The sequence below is a fragment of the Atta colombica genome, unplaced genomic scaffold (genome assembly GCF_001594045.1).
Source record: "Atta colombica isolate Treedump-2 unplaced genomic scaffold, Acol1.0 scaffold300, whole genome shotgun sequence".
In the NCBI taxonomy this organism is placed as follows: Eukaryota; Metazoa; Arthropoda; class Insecta; order Hymenoptera; family Formicidae; genus Atta; species Atta colombica.
This window is the reverse complement of record NW_017259405.1, coordinates 259,645-267,051: the sequence shown is the minus strand read 5'-3', so window position 1 is coordinate 267,051 and position 7,407 is coordinate 259,645. Positions and strand designations below refer to the sequence as shown.

The 7,407-nt window shown below is 28.4% G+C and overlaps 1 protein-coding gene across 2 annotated transcripts in view; it reads left to right on the top strand.

The window, feature by feature from the left end:
• LOC108690264 overlaps positions 1 to 7,407 on the top strand; it is a 47,369-nt gene that overhangs the window by 329 nt on the left and 39,633 nt on the right. The window lies entirely within an intron of this gene.

Here is a 7,407-nt window from a genome sequence, read left to right as displayed (position 1 = left end):
CCCCCCCCCCCCCCCCCCAACACACACACACACATACACACTTCCCCTCCAATTCTCCCTCTCCCATTCTTCCCTTTCTCTCATCCTCTTCTCTCTTTCTTTTCCTCTTCTTGTCTTTCTTCTTTTCTCTCTTTTCTTGTCTTTTGCTCCACATTAATTTCCTTTTGTCTCCTCTTGTCTACCTTTTCTCTCTTTCGGATTGATTTCCAGACCTGATTCAGCTGGCTGGGCATGCATTTGACATTTTATTTAAAACAATTTTTGAAATATAAATATATTTTGTTTTTTTGTATTTCAGTGGAGTATATGAAAGTATTATTTTATATTTAAAATCGAAAAATTGAAAATTTTTTATGTTTTGTACTTCAAATAATAAAATTGATTGTCAATCTTGGTATTTGAAATACTTTCAATCTTTTGTTATTAATATTGAAACAAAATACTAAATACTTATAACGTATTAATGTATACGTGCTCTCATAAAATATAAAATATAAAATTTTGGTAATTATTTAGAATAGGCTTCATCGATTTCAATGAAATTATAGGCTCATTTAACACATTTTTGTATGAAATGAACGAATTTGACAAAAAAAAATTACTCTGCCCCATGGATCAAGATATTAATTGTTAAAATTGACTATAGGTTAGGAAATCTGTCATATTGATGGCATAGACTGATATAAAGAGACATGAGAACATTAATTGAGAATAAATATTCTCTATTTCAGATACATTTTCTACTTAACAAATTTTTTGTTTTAGAAACATTATTTCCTGTATAGTTTTTGTTTTTACAGAAGAGAATTTATTTTGATTAGGTGTGTCTACTCTCTTCAAAAACACAAATTTTCTGCTTTAAAAATAAATTCTTTACTATAAAAACAAAAATTATATAAAAAATAATGTGTTTTTAAAGCAGAAAATTTGTATTTTTAAAACAGAGGATTTATGTTTTTAAAACAGAGAATTTGTTTTTAAAATAGAGAATTTGTTTATAAAACAAAGAATTTGTGTTATCTTCTGTCATTGATATGACAGATTTCCTAACCTGAATATTCATCAACTTTAACACTTAATAACTTGCTTCACGAGAAAGATCGATGTTATACTGCCAGACTCTTTCGTTTCGAATAAAACCGCATCGAATAAGTATATTTTTATTGGGCTTTGCAGTGACGTTCGCATTCTACCCAATTACCTTTTTCAAGTTTTGAAAAATGGAGCAATACAGTGAGTAATAACGAGCTTCTTTTTCTCCGCGACTAAATCTAAACAATATGCAATCCGTATTATAATAAATTTGATCATGGATCGCGGAGGAGTTAAACAAGTACATTTTGGGTCTCAGCACTCTCAGCATATGCATATATACGAATGTATAAGTTAGGCAAAAAAATGTTGTTCCGTTATATTAAATTGGTTATTAAACATTTGAGATAAGTACGTGTAAAATTAGAAAATTTGTCATATCGAAGAACGTGAATTTCCACTTGTGTCATATTAATGTATAATCTAATTCAGAAAAATCACTGAGGAATTAAATTCAAATTGTGATTAAAAAAAAAAAGTATCATAAAGTTTATTATAGAGTTAACATATGGTATGACTTTGTTTTTTATACATACTAGTAATATACATTTATACTAATAATACATATATTTTATTTTGCATTTTAGGTAAATAATTTTTTTGATATCCGTTGTTTTTAATATAAATATTGTAGACTCATGCGCGCGCACTTACAATTAGTAAAGCAAAAATTTAATACATAAAAGTAATGCGCATATGACCACAGAGTATACATATATATGCACATTAATACATTTACTAATACAGATGATATTTTAACGAATATTCATGTGTTTGCAACAGTGACAGATTAACGCATAGATAAACAAGGCATTTATCTAAGGCGATAAATTTAAGGGGACAGCAAATTTTTCAAGACAGAAAATTTTCACACAGTTGAAATAAATTTTTAATTTATTAATCTAATGTTTTTGCACGAGTTACACCAAGCATATTTTATCAGAAACGATTTTAAATATACAATTAAAATTGTATTATATTTATATTATTTATTAAAGATTGTTGGATATTTTTACCTAATACAGGGATAAAAATCATTTTTTTTATTCATTTCTTCTTTTATCAAATTTATAAATTAATGAAGCATCTGGGAGCGGCTAGTTGTAGGTGCGACAAAATGTTTAATCCGTTACTTTGCAAGAATATTTTGTAAACAAAATTCTGTAAAGTTTATTATATGGGTAAATATTCCGAATTAATACAAAATAATTAATAATAAAATAAACGAAATTGAGGAATCATGTTCCTAATTTTTGGTAAAAATATAGATAAATTGTTTATGCATTCTTTAATTATTTCATGAATGACTTTTTTTTTTGTTAAGAACACGAAGTAAGAGGAGAAAAGATTCAACTCCTGAAGAAAAATGAGACTGATTTGGGCGCCGAATTGGGAGGAATGCGCTGAAAAGTATGGTAGCGTTTATATTGACTGTAACCGTATGCCATATACAGTAGTCTGTAAAAATTGACTAATCACCTATTCGCACCTTTTTACAATGGAATGAGAGGGAAATACTCGACTGTGATTAGTCAATTTTAGATTACGGCGTACGGCATACGGTTAATATTGCGGCCAATATAAATGCTCCCTATAACTTACTAATTTCGATGCCATTTGCAATATCAACCTTATCTCACTTTATTTACTGACTTTAGAATCAGTTCCACCTTTTGATAAATTTTACCTGTGAGGTAAATCTGGTAATCCGCGCATGTAATTGGGTAATCTTGCTACTTACCCAACAGATAAAATTTACCAAAAGGTAAATGGAATAATCGATCCTTCTTGGTGTCTCCCAGATTGATTGTTTTATTATCCTTATGCGTTACAACTTCTTTTAAATTGTAAAGTCTCGTGAATATAAAGGAGGAAAAAAGATACTTCAGAAAAGAAAAGTAATCTTTTTAAATCTTGCACAGTAAGTGTACAGCAGTATTTTTTATAATTGTGAAGATACGGTAAAGTCATCTAATTCACTATTATATCAATTTATGTAATGCTATTGTATTTTATTAAATGAAAAGATGTATAATTTAAAATATCCGAATAAAAAAGATTTTCTCATAATTAGAAGTGCAAATCGGAGAAACAAATATGTGCAGCCTGTATAATTGGTACAGCTTTTTTACAAATGGCATCTAACTTAGTAAGTTATTTTTTTCAGCGGATTCTCAGCGGATTGGGTACCCAAACCAGTTCCATTTTTTCTGCTCGTATGGTATATTAAGAGTTTCTTCCCCTCTTATTTCGTAATTAAGAAAGACTAAAATTACCCCCAATTGTAAAAGTGATAAGACTTCTGATGAGGTGACAGTATTTAATTTATAATTGATTTAATAATTGGTAACTTCCAAAGGATTAATGGATTTATTAATAAATTTCCTAGGATCTATACTTACATTAATAATCTTTCCGAGAACTTAATATCAAATTTAATATCAAATTTAATAAATTTGAGATAATTCTCTTCACCAATTCTAAGATAAAATTCTATCGATTTTAATTTATTTATTTTGTTATAAAAGGATCTTTTCATTAGCCAATGAAACTTTTTCTTATGTAAAAATATATGATGAGCCCCCAAGATACACCTGAATAGATTTTGAAAAATCATTGTTTGAATCCTCAAAAAACAGGAAATAACAATTATGTCCAGGAAGTGGAAACTGCTAGAATGACTTAAATATAGTAAAAAATGACATTATTTATATATACAGCAACTCTTAATCAGATGCGCCGCGGCACTGATTGCCGCAAAATTTGTTTCTGAAAAATCATTGATAATGTGGGTCTTTTTTTTATTACTGACTTTTGATATTCCTCATTTAATTCGTCTCAACCATAAGATTACACAATTGTCATATTCCTGTTAAGTTGGTTAGCCTTTTATCCACTTTAAATCAGTATGATACGTTTTGCGGCACGGAGTGCCATGCGCACTTCAAAACGTAAGTAAAATCTTGCTTATATAAATAATTGTAATAATGTTGAAACTATAAAAGATGTTGAACCGTTCCCCACATTTTAATTTATTTTTACTCGTCCATCCTAAAGCCGTCTGTATTGTACCGACTAAATTAATCATATAATTTTTGTGTAACAAATATATATTTTTTTTTCACAGATTCGAAAATTCTTTTCCAAGATTAAAGTGTATGTGTTTGTGAAATAGAGTTTATGCCGAGAACGACCAAAAATTTCAAAATTGATATATTTTCTACCATTTCTTAATGTAACATGGCGTCTCAAGCTGTCAAGTCGTGACAACATTTGTTTGATACGAAAATTTTACAACCTGTACTTACGAAATAGTAATCCACAAACACATAGTTTGCACAAATAACGTCGAGTTCTTAGAATTAGACTTAAACGCTTTATCACAACGAATTTGTTATACGAAAATTGACATGAACGCGCGATTGCGTGTATCATAAGTTGTGTGAGTATTGGTGTGGTAGTATATAAAAACATACCGATGCGCTAGAAAAACAACAACCTCTGGTGACTTCGGAGTTCGAACTTGGCTTTAGGATCCTCTTACTTTAATATTTAATATTTATTTAAGTTAGAGTTAAGTTAAAGTTATAGCGTAAATAAACTATAATTACTACTTTTATGTTTTAAAAAGTTATTTTATATCATTATTCCATAAAAGCACTGTTATTATTTTCTTATATTTGATTATAAATTAATATGTCTTTATTTTTTAACAAATCTCTTAATTTTTATCTTATTTTTAATTCTCTAGTTATATCTAACCAAATTTTTAATTTTATAAGAAAATAGACACAAAATTTTAATATTATATTTTATTATAAATATATTCTACTTGTTTTTATGACGATTATCCATTTATTTATTCAATTATTATAACTCCTAAATAATAAATTTATGATGCGGCACTCAGTGCCGCGAGCGCCCACTAATGTTTGGCCGAGAGACGCGCCCGAATTAAGGATTAATAAGTGAAAAATGATGATTTTAACCAGTTAGGTATAAGTATTCTTCATATAAAGATTGCGGACTACTTTACTATGCACTATCCATGATGGGGTGTATATCAATTGCACATGAGCCAAATGCGCACAAGCCAATCAGCGCTAGAAGAAAAATAAAAAAATTCCCTACGCAGACATCGCAGTGGGCAATTGCTGCAGTGTGCAAGTGAATCATTCCCTCCAGGATACACCTGTGGAGGAAATTCGTCTAGCATTTCTTGATAGAGATCAGGACTCCACAGTTCGTCACTCCTGTAATATTTAGCTCTTTCTTTGCTATGCATGCGTGCATGTATGTGTACTTAACCTTCCGTCGGGCGTTTGACTTTTAGCATGATGGAGCGCAGTGTATCAATTGATCGCATTAACTATTTTGTTAAAACTACACTAGAAAATTGAAACATTAATTTTCCTCTAGAAACTGCCATGCCATGCATCACTTAGATCAGCTGCCATAATAATAACACAATTTTATTTATATAAAACTGAAACATTAGTTTTTCTCTAAAAACCACCGTGGCACATATTATTCAGATTAGCCGCGCCCGTAAATATAGGGTGTTTGAAAAATAACGATAAATCTTTCGCATAGGAGCAGAATGGATTAAACTAAGAAGAAAAGTCTTCTACCATTTTGCAATTTTCGCAATAGTTAACAAGATATTAATTGCTAAAAATTATCGAAAATTGATCTTCAATAACTTTTTATTCAAATACTGTCAACTTCATAGAAAAACTGCAAGAAACAAAAATTGTTTATTTTCTTCTTATAGAACTCTAAGAATTTTTTTAGAATTTTTTCAGAATTTTTTAATACCGTATTTTTTCATGTTATTAAAAATAAGAAAATGCAGTACTAAAAAGTTGACAAAAAATTCTGAAAACATTCGTAGAGTTTTATAAAGAGAAAAAAATAAACAATTTTCATTTTTTGCAGTTTTTCTGTAAAGTTGATAGTGTTTAAGTAAAAAATTATTGAAGATCAAATTTCGGCAATTTGTAGCAATATTTTGTTAATTATTGCAAAAATTGCAAAATGATAGTGGATTTTTCTTCTCAGTTTAGTCCATTCTGCCCTTATGTGAAAGATTTATCATTATTTTCCAAATACCCTGTATATATTGATATGCACGATTTCAATATACATATAACAGATTTAGTGATACGCAATTCAACAACAAAAACATTGCGATAGAATATTTTAATTACTGCAGCAAAAAGAAAAGAGCATGTAATAAGCATGTAAACAATGGAACTATTATTAGTGAAGCATCCATTGTTGAATCAATTATTTTATTTTGTATATCATATGAAGTCGCAAATATAGAAGGAGTGATGGAAAGCTATCAATAATAGCAAGTTTTTGGCTGTCATTTTTTACTATTTTTTATTATATTTAAGCCATTTTAGCAATGTTCCAATCACTTCCGGACAAACGATGTTATTTGCTGTTTTCTAAGGACTCAAACAATTTTTCAAGGTCTATTCAGGTCTATTTCTTGGGAGCCAAAATCTACATTTTTTTAAAAATATCCATTGTTGAATATATATGAATGTTGATGAATTATATATGATGAGAGAAAACATCTTTTCAAATGTAAATAATTAGAAAGACCAAAAGAAAAATTGGCTAATTTGATGATTTTTATTTTATCTGTTGTGCAAAAAAAATCCGACGTGTGGTTTTTTATTTATTATTTTAATAGATATTTTAATATATTTTAACGTTCACACACACACACACACACACACGCGCGCGCGCGCACACAACATGTGAAATGTGATAATTAATTATATCAAAATATGTATTTTGATATAATTACATTTCACATTTATATATTTTTATAATATGAAGTTAAAAATATATATAAAATATATATAAACTTAGAAAAATTATTTTTTTTTAGAAAATGAACTCGTTGAGATTTGTCAGTATATGTAATGTAAAGAAAAAAAGTGATCTCAGTATATACGAATATATAAGAAATGGTAAAAAGTATATCAATTTCGAAATTTTTGATCGTTCTCAGCATAAACTCCACCTCACATACACATATTAATGCGTATACTTTAATTCTGGAAAAGGATTTTTGAATCTGTGAAAGAGAAAAAAAGTATTTATACAAAAGTATTATGCAAAAATTATGTGATTTAGTCGGTAATACAGACAGCTTAGAATTCCCTTTATATTAAAAACTGATATATTAAACTCCATAAAACCACAAAATATATATTATTTATATAAAAGATTTGATATCAACAACTGCGCCAAATTAAATCTCATCAAATTAAATAATAAATATAATCCAAAAGA